A 17795-nucleotide genomic window follows, 5' to 3' on the forward strand; every position below is an offset into this window, starting at 1 on the left:
GCTGAGACACATCTTGAGTCACATCATCTCTTCTGGAGACCTCATGCCACTTTCCGTTGGGTAATAACTGCATCAATGAAGTGAAGAGCAAACAGAAAAGACATTCAGTACTGAAACGGATTAACGTGACAGAATATCTTGGGTGGCTACTGCCAGACTGCTTCAGCAAGATACTCAAAGGGATTTGTAATACAGACCAATTTCCTATTTTGCACTGCATTTCAACTTGTGGTTCCATCACTCTCTTGGCGTAATGAATCAGCCGATACAATGAAGGGATAAAAGAATAGTTGCTCCATTTTATAAAACGATTATATAGTCTCTCAATAGAGAAAACAAGAGATCAAAGGCCAGGGGGGTTTTGTTGTTGCTGGTTTTTTAGTTTTCTTCCTATAAAGGAACTAATAATCGACAAGGAAAATGAAAGCTCTACCTCATAATCTTTCCTAGATTTTGCGATCAAAACATTTTAAGTTGACAGAACAGTGAAAACCAAAATAAACATAACCACCTCTTATTTTATTCTGTTGTTCTTGTCATTTACAAATATAGGTTCAACTTTCTATTTTGTCCTTGCGTAGTTGAGCCTTTTCATCCTGGCCGTTTCTGTTGAGCTAATCAGTATTTTTTGTCAATGATGTTTGTCCAATTTTCTACATTTTCTCGTTTGCTTAATTGGAACCAAAATAGTTTGGATTGCTGAACTGAATGGAAGTAATTTTTGTCCATTCAGCATTACACTGCTGCCATGCTTCCACACTAACTGAGAGATGTTGGAGTTCAAGTATCTTATCCCTCCAGTTTTCTCTCTTGGCCAAGAAAATCTTTATCATTTTGTAGCTTCCCAAAAGATTTTTGCTTAGCTGTGGTTTTGAGACGATATTTGCAATAGATATTTGATAGAACAAGAAAAGATGTAAATATTTTCCCATTGGCAACCACTGATTCATTGAAATGGAAATGATTTATGCAAGAGCTTTGCATTTTGACCATTATTTGTGTCAGGAACAAGAAACAAAAGTAATTTAAAAGCAGGTGCTCTATGTTTGTTTGTTTTACAGTGTCTTTTTATCATTAGACTTATTTATATTCTGTGTAACCTTTCTGATGAACAGAATACAAAAGTGCAATACAGCAGATAACACACACAACGTTGAACAAACATATCAGCTTCACAGAACTAAAAGAATCCCCTCCATGGAAGAAGAGGGGGGGTGGGAATTGAAATTCATTCTTTTAAGCCTGTTTAGGAAAAAAAAAAAAAAAATTAAAGTCACTTTGATATTTCAGGTCTGAAGCTTTAAATATCTAGCAAGCTCTAAAAGTCATACCCCAAACCGGGTTCCTCCCACGCTGAGCTTTCATGCCTGAGCAGCCACACGATATAAATCATTCCTCACTGAGGGCTGCAGGATGCGGATGCTGCATCCCAACTGCACCAGGGCTCGTGTGCATCCTCACCCCTGGTGTCCCCATATGGCCTGAACATTTTGGAGTCTACCACCTCCTTCTTGTGTGTGTGCCTGGCCTTACCCTACGAGCAAACCTGGCTGAGCTTGAACAAAAACCAGTGGGGAAATGGAGAAACAAGAATAATTTTTGCCTGTGTCAGATTTGGTAACAAAAATACATATTACTGTTTTGAAAGGAAGATGATGGACAGAAGTTAGGAGCGTGTGTAGATAATCTTAACTTTTAGCTCTTAAGTTACGGAGCAGAAATCTCAAGTGGTGATTGAAAAAAAAAATAGTCCGGTTGTGCCATACTGAGTCGTGGCAGTGGAGAGAGTTTTGTGCTCTCGAGTGGGCCTTTCGTAGAAGAGTCACCAAACAGCGCTGCTGCATTTTGCTTTGCCAAGAGCCTCGATTCGTCCTGCAGCACCATGGGGCGTAGCTTGATCCTTGGCAGAGACGCATCCAGCTGAACTTGTTACACATCACTTGAGTGGCTTTTCCTGCACGTACACGGTGGACGCAGCAGAGTGAATAAATGCTGTACAGGGTAACGCGTGGCTGTGAACAAAATCTTCATTTCAGTGGGAAGCTCAGCCAGGGTGGTGTTCTTCTGCAGTTAGGCATATTTCAGCTGGTGGGTTGTGTCAAGTTGTCCTGGGTTACAGTGTAAAATGTGCCAAAAGGAAAAAAAAAAAAATTCTATTACCATCTTCAGGAGCTGTTGAGACCAGGTGGGGCGGTGCTCCCTGCCTCCCCCCTCTGGACTATCTCCTGTTACTGGGCACAACAATGCCTTATCGCCTGACCCATCCATAACTCGCTCCTGGACTGTCTCCTGTTAATGGCCCATCAAGGAACTGCCTCACGACTCCCCATCCCATGGTGAGATGCTCCGCCCGGGGAGGGGGGGGAAGGAGCCAAGCAGTCCATGCCAAATAAAAAAGGAGATTTTGAACACCCTAGCAGCCTTCTTCCACTGGATTCCCAGAGGAGCGTTTCCTCCCACTGGAGTTCCAGAGGACAAGAGCTACCTACCAACCACTGGACCTTCGGAGGAAAACCAGACTCCTTTACCTGATTGCTGCTTCCACAGAACTACACCCATCGCTTCAGGAGGACTGCAGCCAGCATCTTATCGGACTGCTACTGCCACCCTAACAGGGGGTCAGGTTGTATTTCTGACTCTGTCAGTGTAAACCAGTGGGTTGTTTGTTTTTCCCTGCCTTGTTTATATATATATATATATATTAGTAAAGAACTGTTATTCCTATTCCCCATATCTTTGCCTGAAGGCCCGTTAATTTCAAAATTATAATAATAGTTTGGAGGGAAGGGGGTTGCACTTTCCATTTCAAGGGAGGCTCCTGCCTTCCTCCACAGACAGCTGTCTTTTCAAACCAAGACACAAGTGGAATTTGGACCGAAGAGATGTAGGCAGAAAGTTGTGAAAAGGACTTAAATCTGTTGTCACAGTACTGCCACGTGTTGGAGAACTTCAGCCTGGACTGAACATTTTCAGCTCAAAAGGGTCAAACACTAATTCAGACTAATTTTTAGTGATGCGAACACAATTTTTCATAACAACATTATTTCAGTGTATTAAAGAAAATACAATGTTCATTACAATTTTGGAGTTCCAGTACCATTATACTGCAGGTATCAAAACCATTTGCACGATTCCTTTTATTTTAGAGCACATATACTTTAAAGCGAAGTTATTCATCCAGACTTTTGGTTTTATATAAGAAAAATATATCTACTCTTAAATTACAGTGATAAAATAAATTGAAGGTACTTCTTGTCTTGCAGATTTCAAAGTGAAGTTCTGAAGTAATAAGAGTTATGCTCCTTCCCAAAAATATTCATAGAGTCTGCATTTTTAATTCCCAGAGCGTATCTCTGGATGTTGCTGTAGCTATACAGAGATGTATGTGCAGGAATATCTAACTAGAAGAGATGCTATGTTTGAGCAGGATTGAGAGGGAGACGGATGGCAGAGATTGAAAGCCGGAATGTCTGTTGGGCATTACCATATGAGATGTTAAAACTATGTGCAGGACAGGTGTCAGTTCAGAAATGGCAGATGGCATTTTTGGTGCACCAGCATCATTAGTTAGCAGCAGAGCTTCAAAAGTAAAAATTTGAGGATGGGAGGCATCTGCAAAATCAGCTCTCCTTCAAAATAACTGTGCTAGGACAACATTCGCTTCTGTGACTGAGGAATCCACAGGACAGAAAAGATGTAAGAAAACATGGTTGTTACCTTCTGCAGATGTTACTTTGCAAGACTGCTTTTCAAACTCCTCTGACAGGTCACCTTGGCCTGAATATTTGCTGAGGCTAATTGGTATGGAGCTGGAGCAACCACTCTTTAGCCAGAGGTCTGTCAATACACGGCTGCAGAGCAAGGAGCGAGCTCTGCCTTCTCTGTGCTTCTTCCTAAGTAACAAAACAGACAGAAACGTTTAGCTACTTCGCTGGAATTAAGAAGAAGTGCAAAATTATTTGAAAATTAATAATATTATTAATGATTATAGTTGCAGCAGAAGCATATACTTCAGCAAGTTCAGAGAAACCTGTGAAGAGGCAGAAGGGCTAATCTCGGTTGATATTCTTTTTCTATTAGCGGTGTTTTGGAAAAGCTGTGCTCCAGGTACTTATTTGGTCTCAGTCTCTCAGGTCTCTTTGTTGTAAATGTGATCTCTTTAGAGCATGGAGGATAAGATTCAGCTGTAGATGAAAACATGTGTACCAGCATGCTGCAGCTTACCCTTTGGCCATTTTGCTCCTTTGACCCTCACCCCAAACAACAAAGTGTAGAGAGATCTTAAAAACTGGAAAAGAAGCTGATTTTGTTTACATTAAAATTCATGAACACATGGTTTGGCCTTTCATCTCAAAAAGTCACAGTATTTGCTTGAAAGGACAGCTCCTCACTCACAGACCAGGCCAGCTTAAAAAAATCAGCAATTATGAAGGCAACAATGCCCTTTTTTGGAGCAAGAAAGAGGCACTGGGGAGATATGTTTCTACAGCTCTGCGTCCCCTATCTTTTCTCTCGTCTCATCTCCTTGGCCTCTTTTTACTTCTCTCCCCGACACTATAAGCCATTTTTCTGAAAAAAAAAAATATTAATAAGAGAATATCTGACAGTAATGTTAGTGACATTATCATGTTCATCTTTGTAAATTACTGCTATCATATAATGTATTCTCTTCTTTGTCTGTGGACTCATTTATTTCCTAATTTACTTTTGAGAACAGAAAACCTACAAATATTAGAGCTAAAATAAAAAGACTAAAGACAAAAACAAAAAATGGGCTTGCAGATATTATATCTGACTTGATGGTGCTGGTAGATAGACAAGATAAAATGTCAGATAAATAATTCCATATTTTAAGGGACAGCAAATTATTTTGGGGGGGGTTAGAAAACAATGTCCAGTTCTTTCTCGTAGTCTGTGTTTGAAAAATATCAGATCTGCTGGGAGTACGTGTAGCGTTTTTCCACATTGCCAGGGGAATGCAGACACCGGCGTAGGGGGAAGATTGGGCTGACACAGAGGGCATTGCTTCCCATGGCCATGGGTCCCGGGCATGCCACAGAGGTCTGGTTTTAAAGAGAGGTGACGCCACGCTTTAGGTGTTACGAAATGAAAGGCTCAGTTGCATCCAGGAGCAGGTGGTCAACACCTCTCAAAATAGCACCACTTCAGTGTTGAATTTCACGTCCAAAACAACCGGCTTACTGTGCTAATAAATGGATAAACTGGCGTGATTACATAGGCTGCATCCTCAGGTCACATTTAATACAAGGCCAAGGCCTTTTATTTTCATTGCGGCAGCATGGCATTTTAGATACTAGACCTAATGGGGAATGACTGGCAGCATTAATGATAAAACAATATTCCAAGCTGAGCTCATGACTTGCAATAACTGAATACCGTCCGTGGAATAGCTCTGGGAGTCTTCAGTGTGAACAAAAAAAGTCCTGCAGTTTTCTCATTTAATTAAATTTAAATCTATGGGGACTGACAGTGCATGTCTTGGGCTCACGCTTTTTTTGACTTGTTCTTTGCAGTTTAATGTCATTGTAAAGTAGTTTTTAATCAACAGACAGTCTTAACTGGAAATGAAGCTGACACCTAGTTACCTTTATATAAGGATTTTTATTAATTGCAACACTAAGTACAGGAAAAGTATCTAAGGCGACATGTAGTAACAAAACACCAGACGGTAGCACAGAGTTCAAAAGCACTTTGTAATTTTCTCTTATGGGTCACTTGCAGTTGTGGTTGCCTAGAATTTTTTGCTGGAAGGGCTGACTTTCATCGGGTTTTAATGTTGCAAACCAAGTCATTAAGAGGTATTTTCTACATCAGGCTGAAAGTTGGGGGTCAGGGAAGGAGCATCTGCTTTCTAAAATAGTTCAAACACTTGTGAGTTAAAGGGGAAACCATTTTCAGTGCTATTTTGTGAAGAAACGCTACTTCTGTGCATTGGAATGAGTAGTAAATATAGAGATGGATACAAGTATAAATATATAGATAAAAAGATACTTGCCAGTGATTCAGTAGTTCTGAGAGCCAATTTCAGCTGAACTATGTTCCTGACCAGGTAGCACCACAGCACAGGGAATGAAATGAGTCATGTTACACTAGTCAGGAACGGTGTTAATTGCTAAATCTAGGACCTTTTAAGTTAGTATTTCCAGGCATGGGAAGATAGCATGGGATTGTTTAATGTAATACAGTTCTTTTGAATGTAGGGAAACCCTCAAAAAAATCTCCCAAATCCAAATTTGGCTCCGTCACAAGCTTCTAAAATCCCAGTGTGCACATAGACTCTTGTTAGAAGTGTAGACAAGCTGCTAACGCATCTGACAGTTCATTTCCACTCTCCATGCTGTCCCCTCTCTCACCTCCTATTTACTAATTATACTACTCATGATCAAAACGAGCACTCTACTGCAGCACTTGATCAGGATTTTTCCTGTGATAGTAATTTCTCGTTGGCAGGCCCACTGCAGTAAGAGGCACAAAACAAAACAGGGGGCTCTTCCTGGTCCTCCTGCTCGCCCAAAAATCTTGGGAAATTTCTGTTGGTTTTCAAAGCGACATATAGGACCAGTGAACGTAGTTTTAAAATTTAAAAATAAAGGTGGTGAACAGGAACAAAGAGTGACAAAAGCTGGGAAAGGCAGGAGTAACCTGAAGGCAAGGGAGGAGGGGGGTGGAGGTAAAGACAGAAAAGAGAGAGGAAGAATGGAGGCAGCAACACTGTGCTTTGCAGAGGTATAATTACCAAAACTTCAGAGAAGCTTTAAAAAAATAAAACATAGGGAAAATACCTGTAGAGACACAAGGTAAAACAAACCTTTACAAAATCACAGAAAGGGCTAATTAAAGGCAACTGGAGTTGAGAAATAAAAGATACTTAGCTGCTGCAACACGCACCTTTACAAGAACTGGGCAACTTATTCCTGAGGTTTAGTGCTATTTGCTTAGCAAATAGCTGTAATCTGTCTGCCAATTCACGTCACCCTTCACGACAGGTTCACAGACAAGATAACAGCTTTCCACTTAGGTTTCCTAATGTTAAACTGTCAGCAAAGCACACATCCTTCCCTCTTTCCAGCCTCCTGTCAAGTCACGCATTACTTTGTTCTTTTTCCGCCCCTCCTGCAAGGTATAGGCTGGCCTCTTGATTTTAAATGGGGAAGTAAGGATCTGGTTATAAACAAGATAAAGGGAGGGATTAAACTTTTTTTCCATATCTCAGATGCTTCTTTAACTTGTAAAGGAGAGCCTGGACTCCCTCTTTCCACACCTGTGTGGTGCACAAAGCTTCATCCAGTAGAGACCCTGTGACTGCTCATCAGGTCGTATAGTCTGCAGACCAAGAGACAGAAACATCCAATCTGTAATTCCTCACATGTCAGTCACCCCCAAGCTGGCTAAGGAGACATGCAAGTCCCTCAGGTTAGGAAGCTATTCTTGAGGAGGGTGGGTGTCTGTGTGTGAAAGAGCATGTATTTTATGTTGACAAAATAATCTCGCAAAGATGTACCTTTTTTGCTGGAGGGACAATCCTAAATTTGTGATGTGGTTGCTCAAAAGGGCATGTTACAAATCAACAGAGCTCTCCTTTGGACAAAGGATGGGCCATGACACCTCAAGGGTAGTACCTAGAATCAGCTTATGTAATAACAGGCATTTTTCCCCCCATCTACTTAAAATAACAACCACATTTTGAAGAATATGATATAAATAATAGTAATTTATACACTAAAAAGCAAGGATTAGATGCAAATTTAATGACTATATTTGTTAGAGGGCAGCGAGAATTGTATCCATTGAAGGTGGCAGGATATGGTGGAAAAAATAATATATTATATTGTAATGAAAGGTAATGTTAAAGAGCAAAAAACCACGTGAGGCAATTTAAAATCCCATGGGTAACTTTACAAGCAAAGGAACACTTGAACTGAGTGCTTTTTTGTGCAGTGTTGTTCTTTCAACACAGATTTTCTATTTTTAGCATAATGTATAAATCAGTGTCACAACAGATAGATAAATTTATGTACACTTACAGTAAAACATAAAATTACCTCTTTATGGGCTAACTGCTTCTTAGCTATTATTTAGAAAGCACCAAATAACACAGCATGGGAATTTTAGCTGCCTACAATATATGAATGAAGGAGACAAGCCTCACAGATTCAGCACATCTCTGCACTCCCAGCTGATTAATGCCCACGTACAGTCTGCGCACTACCTGTGTGCCTTTTGCTATCATGAAAATGTAGAATCCATCTTCCTGTGACCTGTGTTGGCCAAATCTACTTCAGTATTCAGTTCCCACTCTGCAGAGATCAGAAAATACTTTGCCTCCAGATGAAGTCCAGAGAGGGACAATTCTGATTTTGCCATGGTATCATGGAACATCTTACAATCTAGATGTCATCTAGAACTTGGAATTCAACTTTTGCTAGCTCAAGAATGAACTTTAGTATATCCTCTGATTCTCTGGGCATTCCTGTTATGTTAGAGATAAATAGATAAAAATAATCTTTTTGTGAACAGAAATTCCCACATTTGTTATATTCACTTAATCTCTCACAGAATCCGCATTTCAATAAGATTGGTAAGTATAAAACTTCTTTTTCTTCACAACAAGCTTTGTGAAAGATGCCTGTCTTGTGATAAGTGTGAGATGACATAGCATTGCCTAGCCAGGTTTTTTCTGCAAATGAATCCTTACTTCTCTGCATTCTCTCCATTTTATCCACCAAAACCAGCCAAGATTAGATAACAGCATATATTTTTTACCTGAACATCACACAGATATGAGGACACATATCTAGTGAAATTCTCAACAAAGATAAAGGGTCAGATTAACAATGTATCTTCTACCCTGTTGTTATCATCATCCAGGCGAGTGGAGGAGATGTAAACATTTGTTCTGTGTGAATATGTTTCTACAATGCATCCAATATCAAGGGGAAATCATTCTGCTGATGTAAAAAACCAAACCAAAACAAAACACCTCACCCCAGGAAACCTGCTGCAGGACAGCATTTATACAATATTTGGGACCAAACTTTCTCAACATGAAGAAGGCATAAGGTACCGATGTTTGCAATTCTACCCTGACTCTTTCAAGAAAGTTTAACGTACTGACAGTATTAATTATAATTCATATATTTTTGATAGTATTAGAAATAAATGGACTCTGTAAGGAGTTTTAGGACTTATAAAAATATAGTATTGTCAGTCTTCTTTGGAGGATTAGGAAAGTTATTTTATAAAGAACATCATAAGATATTTAAATATAGAGAAAAATCACTTCATGAAAACTATTTCTTAATTTAAGAAATAGGATTTATTATTTACAGGTAGCATATTTAAAGCCTGATTTGCAGAATCACAGAATGTTAGGGGTTGGAAGGGACAACAAAAGATCATCTAGTCCAACCCCCCTGCCAGAGCACGGCCTCACCTCCTCACCCTTTCCCTCCTGTATGCCCTTACCTTTTGCGAGGGTGATAAAAACTGCACCTGCCACAGCAGCCTCCTCTTCAGACCCAGCATTGAGGTTCAGTGCATTGTAGGTTTAGTTCAGGAAGAGTCTTCTTCCTCCTTTCTAAAAGAGTCCAAGAGACAATCTAATTATTAACAGCATATTATGACTATACACTTATATCTGTAGACTTTCAGTCTTGTTGGAAATAGTTCTATGAACAGTATTAATATCAGGGACAATGAAGGTGTCCATGCAGAGCAAAATACGATTTTAAAAATGTAGGTTAAAAAAAAAGTCAGGTCCTGCTTAGAAGACACCTGAATGCATTTAGCATCAGCCTCGATTACCTTCTCATTTTCATCTTATAGGCCAGTTCAGAAAGTGGCAAATGTTAGGACTGACAAAACTGAAGGTTAACACCCAGGAAGAATGGCTGAAGGTGGCTTGGAAAGCAAGCAAAATGATACAAAACACTATGAATAAGGTACACACCCATCTACATTTAGCCTGTACCCAAGGCTAAACTATGAGAGTCACTCTATCACCTGACAGCCCCTCATCAGCCAGGGAGAAGGATCAGGAAAAAGGAGAACAGACCCATGGGTGGAAGTGAAACCGATCTAATGAAACACCACCGACACCAACAGAGGTCTACAGAGTTATACTCAGCCAGATGAACATTCAGTCATTATAACTGACCAGAAAGCAGTCCTCAGGAGAAGCCCAAGTAGGAGGAACCCTCCAGGAGCTCCCTTTCCTCACCCAACCTTCCCCCTTTGTGCTGACCATGACAGGATGGGATGGGCCACACCTGTAGCTCACTCAGGGCAGCTGCCCTGGCTGGCTTGAAACAGCCAGTGGGCTGCCTGTGGGTCTGTCCCAGCCAAACCAGGACAACACCTAATTCCACCCATTGGGCTGAAAATACCCTCGACTTCAAAGCACTCGACAAGTGCAGTTATTTAAAATCCAGACAGTAATACGAATATTTTTCTGTAAATGTAACTTTTAAACTAAGTAGTAATCTGGAGATACAGAAACTGTGTTTGCTATCTCAAAAAATATAAACTGTTTCCCCCACATCCAGATTTTGCTGTGTCTTCTGAACTGAACAGGATGATAGACATGTTTGCCAAGTTTTTTTCTAAGGCAAGAAAACAGCAATAAAGAAAACTGCCATTTTTCCTATTATAACAATTTCAAGGCTTCATAACATCAGTTTGAAATAAAAAAAAAAAAAAAGAAACCTAGTACCCAAGCACTAAACCCAAATAAGAACACGCTATATTGCTTCCAAAATTATTCTCCTCACAAAGCACTGCAAATTAAACCTCAATATATTTGTTAATTTCAGAAACAAGAAAAAAAATGTTTCACATTGCTTGTTTGTGCATGTACACATTTCTTGTCTTAAAAGTTAATTTGTAATTATTGTGAGTTTTATAGCAATTTGGAGGTAAGACGCAGAAGCAGCTTTGCACATCTTTGTAAATACCTTTTTTCAGACTCAGCATCTGTTGCTGTAGCTAAGCTCTAAATACATACGTATTTTCAGGTAATGTTTTCTCATCCATAGCAAGACTTAATTTGTTTTCCTGTTTCAGATCTCTCATATTATTTAAAGTATCAGATGATTGCATCGTTAATCTTGCAGTTAACAACTGGCCTTCCTACCCTTTGTGAATGCTAAAGCTACGTGTCTATTCTTGCAAATAGCCTCCCGCTAAGCTCATCCAAACTTCTCAAAGATGCTGCTGTAGAAGCTGTGCTGCTCATTTTGCTCTCATGCACTGAACACCTTAAAATAAATAAGTAAAGAAGTAATAGGACCTCACAATCTGATAATTAACACTTAATAGCCTTAGAATGTATTTTTCTTCTTACACAGAATGTAAAAGTCTATTCTGTAATGAACACCAAAGGAAGTGTAATGAAAATACAAGCAAGGAAGGAGTTTCCACAGACAGTTGGTATCTACATCAGAGATCTACTCGATTCAGTATCTAATTGCTAATTCAGTGCCTAATCGCTCAGTATCACATTATGTACTTGCCTGCGAAATACAGCAGTCAGTTCAAACGGCTTTCGCAGGGGCTCCTTAACGGCACAGTTCCCTTCCTCGCCGTCTCACTAAATGTAATTATTACAGATGCCATCTGGAATATTGAACAGATATGAGCAGCCTCCTACCACCCGCAAAATGTTCAGCTGCTTTCCGAGCAGTCCCAGGACCTTTTCCCAGGCACTGGTGCTGGTCCCGCTGCGTGACGGTGAGGCCGTCACGCTACCTAGCTGGCATGCCAAATATATCAACGTGTTATTACCTGTCCGAGACCGCACGAGGCAAAGCCACCCTTTAGTCCCTCCTCTGTGGGGTTTGGAGAGTGCATCACCTCTGTGACATGGTACATGACCCACTGCTGCTCTCCGATGAAAGTTTAATAAGTACTATTTTCTCTCCATTATTGTGGGTAGAACATTATGTCCTCGTAAAAAATTGCAGTGTAGGATTCAGGTTCACACTGGTCAGCCGATTTGTATTATAAATTAGTTATGCTAAAACATTTTACAACTTTAGGACAGCTCGGACAGTTTTGGGTCTGTTTCGAGGGGAATTATGCAACCTCCTACAAGCAGGAAACATTTTCAAGGTCTGTCTTATACCTTCCAAACATTAGAGAGCATTTAAAAGGAGCACAGACTGTAAGCATTGCAGGTAAAGCAAGGCAAAAAAATGTTCACAATTCGCTAAGCGTCAGTATGTTTAGATATATCTGGTAGTCTCTGTATAGCAATTTATGCTACAGCAGCTGCAGTATAGAAACTGCTTTTGTACCAAATTTAAAAACATGAACATTCCACCCTTACCCTAGAGCTTAAAGACAATTTACACAAGTAGGGCAATATGAAGTATTGCTACAATAAACTGTTGTTTTACTTCCCTTTTATAGCAAAAATTAGGGGAATACTGCAACTGTTGTCAAGTCTTAAAATATCTTTGCAATAAAATAGAGGCCATTTGGTTTCTTTAATTTCAATAGTTTCCTTCATTATTCAAAGGCCTCTTTAAATCTTTCATAGATTCAGATGTGATTTTTAAAAAGAAATACATAATCCTTGAGCAATTAATCTAAGTCCCTGGCTATGGCAAAAGTGGGCGTTGATGGTCCTTCTGTATCTTTCTCATGGAAGGAGAAGGCATTTTAATTCTTCAAAACCTTGCCTATTGGTTCCCTTACATTGGCAGGAGTTTGAATAGATCACAAAATGTTTTTCTGGTAATATTCTTCTAGAACTAAGGAAGAAACACCTTATAATTACTCACCATGAATTCGTTTGAAATCCATCCTAGTGGCTGGAAATTTACTGTTACTGTTGACTTAGACATGAATGATACCTTCTGGTTCATAGAAAGCTACCGTCTCTTTCATCACATAAAACTTCCTCTGTAACGGGTGAGGATCCAGGATACAGTGAGTTAATATAGACAAGAACCACTACTTTCGGGACAGTTTTCAGTGAATGAAGGGAATTAGCTAAATGTTAAATAATATGTAAATCAGTTGGGCTACTACTTTTCCTTACCTCCTCTTAATGAGAGAAACAGAGTAGCTCTAAAATATCCAGGCTAGACTTTTTTAATTAACAATAAGCAGTACTTCACTGCATGATTAGTCCCTCTGAAAGCAACAGAAATACCAGAGGATTAATGTACAGGAATGAGATTGTCAAAATTCAAATCCTTAGACCCTTTGGGGAAGAGCACCCTGGATTTAAGAAGCCTGCATTTGCTGTCTTGGGCACACCATGGACACCAGACGATGGCTGTATGTGGAAAGAAATTTCCCTCATTGGCATAAAAACCAGGGAAGGCAAAAAAACCTCATCTGCTGCTTTTTGTGTGATGGTAAGGAGCGGACAGAAGTTATGTTTGAGCTGTGTAAACTAAAATAATGGAGAGACTTACAAGTCAGAGTGTTTTTAGTGAGGACAACCCTGTAACTCCTTCACCTTGAGCCAGTCGCTGCCAAGAGCCAAGGAGAGAGATGTCTCTTCTAGGGTCTGCAAACCCTGAGCTATATGGTCCTTAGAAAAACAGGCAATTCAAGTGTACCTGTTGGCAAGCACAATTTTAAAGTGCTCCACACATGGAACAGTTGGTGATGTCTTTGTGAGAAGCCCTTTAAGGAGGGAGTGGGGAAAAAAATGTAAATAAAAATAAAAAAGAAAAAAATCAGTATAGGAGTTGACAGATAGTTGGATTTTTGTAAAACATTTGACAGTCCCTCATGAAATCTTAATTGAAAAATTAATTCAAGTCATCTTGGCTGGAGACAGTTGTGTGTGGATTGAATATTGGCTAAAAGTCAAATGGAAAAAAAAATCCGAGAAACAGCTGTGTAACAAGATGGTTGGAAATGTCCAGTGGGGTAACACATACTGATTGTTAGTCTGGGTTTCCTTTATATCTTTATTAATGATTTAGAAAAAAAAAGACATAAACATGATCTTAATGAAATGCACAGATTATGTTCATTCAAGATTTGGAATGTCAATAAGAAGAGTGAGATAAAATGGGACTGATAAGAAACCTGGATGAAGCATGGCCAAAATAGATTCATCAAGGGAGTAAAAATATTTTATTTCAAACAAAAAAAACGACATAAAACAAACAGTCAACTGGAAGATGAACCATTAGAATAAGCAACATAAGAAATGGAACAGTAGTAATGGATAGAGTTGGAGGATGGTACAAGAATTATAAAAAATAAAACGTAATTTTAGGGTCCAGTGCCCTAGGATCCAGTGGAAGGTCAGCCGTGGACTTCAAAGAATTTTGGACATGGATGGCAGTCACAAAGCAAGGATTTTCTGCAACCTTGTTGTGGTCACTGCATGCAACTGTGAGAAAACCTCTCCCAGAAAGATGTTAAAGTGGAAGGAAATCTGAGAAGAGACAGAATAAAAAATGAAGGTTTCTTGTGAGAACGGAAGTGGGAAGAAAAATTAAGAGAATTAAGTGGTTATAGTTTGGCCAAATAAGGAATAAGCAGGAAAACAATAACAGCTTTCAAGAACCTGAGGACATAAGCTTATAGAAAGGATGAAAACTATATACTTGATTATATGGGTGTGGGGAATTGACCCTGGCTGGAGAGCAGGTGCCCGCCAAAGCCGCTCTGTCACTCCCCTCCTCAAATGGACAGGGGAGAGAAAATATAAAAAAAGGCTTATGGGTCAAGATAAGGACAGGGAGATCATTCAGCAATTACCGTCACGGGCAAAACAGACTCAACTTGGGGAAAAAAATAATTTAATTGATTACTAATCAAATCAGAACAGGATAATGAGAAATAAAACCAATTCTTAAAACACTTTTATCCCACCCCTCCCTTCTTCCCGGCCTTAACTTCACTCCCGAATTCTCTACCTCCTCCCTCCGAGAGGCACAGGGGGGACAGGGAACGGGGCTCGGGGTCACTTCACCACATGCTGTTTCTGCCTCTCCTTCCTCCTCAGGGGGAGGGCTCCTCGCACTCTTCATGCTCTTCCCCTGCTCCAACGTGGGGTCCCTCTCACAGGAGACCGTCCTCCATGAACTTCTCCAACATGAGTCCTTCCCATGGGTTGCAGCTCTTCACAAACTACTCCACTGTGGACCTCCGTGGGCTGCAGGTGGATATCTGCTCCACTGTGGATCTCCACGGGCTGCATCCTGCCTCGCCATGTTCTTCACCACGGGCTGCAGCGGAATCTCTGCTGCGGTGCCTGGAGCACCTCCTCGCCTTTCTTCTTCACTGGCCTTGGTGTCTGCAGAGTTGTGGCTCTCATATTCTCACTCCTCTCTCCAGCTGCAACTGCTGTTGCACTGGTTGGTTCCCCCTACCCCACCCCTCCTGCTTCTTAAACATGCTATCCCAGAGGCACTACCACCATCGCCGATGGGCTCAGCCTTGGCCAGCAGCGGGTCCATCTTGGAGCAGGCTGGCATTGGATTCAGCAGACATAGGGGAAATCTTCTAGCTGCTTCTCACAGAAGCCACTCCTGTAGCCCCCCGGCTACCAAAACCTTGCCACGCAAACCTGATACAGTGGAAGTACAAATTCAACAGGTAAGGAGAATATATTCTAAGGGGTGAAAGACGTTTGATATAAATATCAGGAAATGCAGCATATTAAACTGTTGAATAATAGAAGAGATGGAAGTTGTATGGTTTGGGATTTTTAAAAATTGATTGAATGCCAGCTATTGAAATGCAGAGAGTAATCTTTTCTATTCCCCATGATGCTATGAAATATATCTATCTTAAAAAGACTAGTAACTTCTTCCAGCCTCTTCCTGTGCAAGTTCCATCTGTTTTAAAGCCTACATCAGGAGATGCAGAAATAGCACAGGATAAATTGTTCTTAATAATGAATAAACACTCTTCATATCTTTTGATCACATAATCTTTCCTCTACTTTCACCCCTCTCTGAGTAAGATTATAGTCTTTTCTCATATCTAATATTCATGTCAGTATCTTTAAACTGTTTTACTTTACTTGAAGACAACCCAAGGCTTTACTGTGATAGGAAATGGGGATACTTGTAGCAGTAACCCAAAGATTTCTCGGCAGAGGAAATCTTTTACCATGATTTATCTTAGGTTACTCTATATTCTACTAGAAATACTGTCTCTAGGTGATGTAAGACATTCTTCTCTTCTCTGGCCATATTCTCTTCTTAGGTCTTTAGTTTCTAAAATTATTTGTAACATGAGAGACCATTGGTAAATTTGTTTACTTACTCATTCACATAGCAAAGAGTTCAACTCAAAAATATTAAGCAAAGAGAAAATGTAAAAATCTGACTTTTATTCCATAATCCAGTTCTTGGTAGGGGAGGTAGGTATTTCTCTTCAGCAGCTTCTGCCTTTTCCCACCCTGTCTATTTTGGTTCCCAGCGCTCTACCAAACGTAGGAAGCAAAGACAAATTTTAGATGACAAATAAGGAAGTTTTATTCTTTCAGTGTGAAAGAGGCAGTTTAAAAAACAGAAAAATACTTGTAAACTTATGAAAAAACTGTTCTTACTTGGTATAAATGATCATGAGTTCATTCATTTCACTTCCAGGATGGCTATTTACATTAGTGGAGGATCTACATCACGTCATATTTCAGTATGTGTTTAAGTATACGACTTCACTTACACTAGTACCATTTTTAATGACCAGCAGTAGGCTTAGGCAACGTTAAACAACTGGTTTTAGACTTTACACACTGTTACAATCTATGGTAAAACATATTGAAAAATAGTTTCTGGACATTTCAGACAGGAGCCTGTCTTGATTTGATAATAATGAAGAATGAATCATGGATTAAAGAAATTCTAGGGAAGGCTTGGCACGTCTAAGTGTAAATCACATAACTTTTAATATAGACAAGTATGCTTTGTACATCTGCAATGTCATAGAGATCTATGCTTAGAAAATCGACATATCCTGCACTGCAGAAACGAGGATCACAGATAACAAGCTGAATATAAAGTATTAGTACAGTGCTGCTAGAAAGAGCAAGGACACAATAGTTGAAGCTAAAAGCAGGGCAGGAAGAAGAAAAAGCAGGGAAGTGGTGGCATATGTCCGTGCAGCATTGGCAGGGCAGTTATTGGAACAATCAGTTTCATTCTGCAGTCTGATTTCCAAACTGATAATGCAAATTGGAAATGTTCAGAAAAAGAATGGTAGGGTGTCTGGAAAACCTATTTTATAGGGAGAAAGTCACAAAACTGAATGTATTTGGTTTATCCAAGGATAGTTTAGGAGATGACTCTCTTGACTTGAGTCAAGGAAGCACTGGTGTGAAAAATCATCTAATGGTAAGTTGTTGAATCAAATAAATCTTCTGATCCTTACAGAAACCATGGTAGTATCATTGACATCAATGGAGTCTTGTTATTATGTGAGTCAGATTAAGTTAGCAGTGAGGGGTTTCTGTGCTTGTAGTTTATCTTCAGGTAAATTAAGTCAGTGACTGCCCTGATTTTCACCTGTCTGAAAAGACATTTAGAATCAGTCCCAATTCAGACTCAAATAAAATTCAGGCCTGGATATATGCACAAATTATAAATACTTGAAATGAAACAGATTAAGGATTAAGACTGGTTGCAATGGAGAATTAACTCAGAATGAAAAGGAAAAAATACATAAACCATAGACTGTAAAATGTTCTGACATTCTTTAAAACTGAAATTCTGTATTTCTACACACTTGTATAATGCACTTAAAACATGAATATGTTTTATTCCTTGCCAGGTTTGTTCTTCTACTTGGAAAAC

Source organism: Leptosomus discolor, chromosome 7, assembly GCF_034619465.1.
Source record: "Leptosomus discolor isolate bLepDis1 chromosome 7, bLepDis1.hap2, whole genome shotgun sequence".
NCBI lineage: Eukaryota > Metazoa > Chordata > Aves > Leptosomiformes > Leptosomidae > Leptosomus > Leptosomus discolor.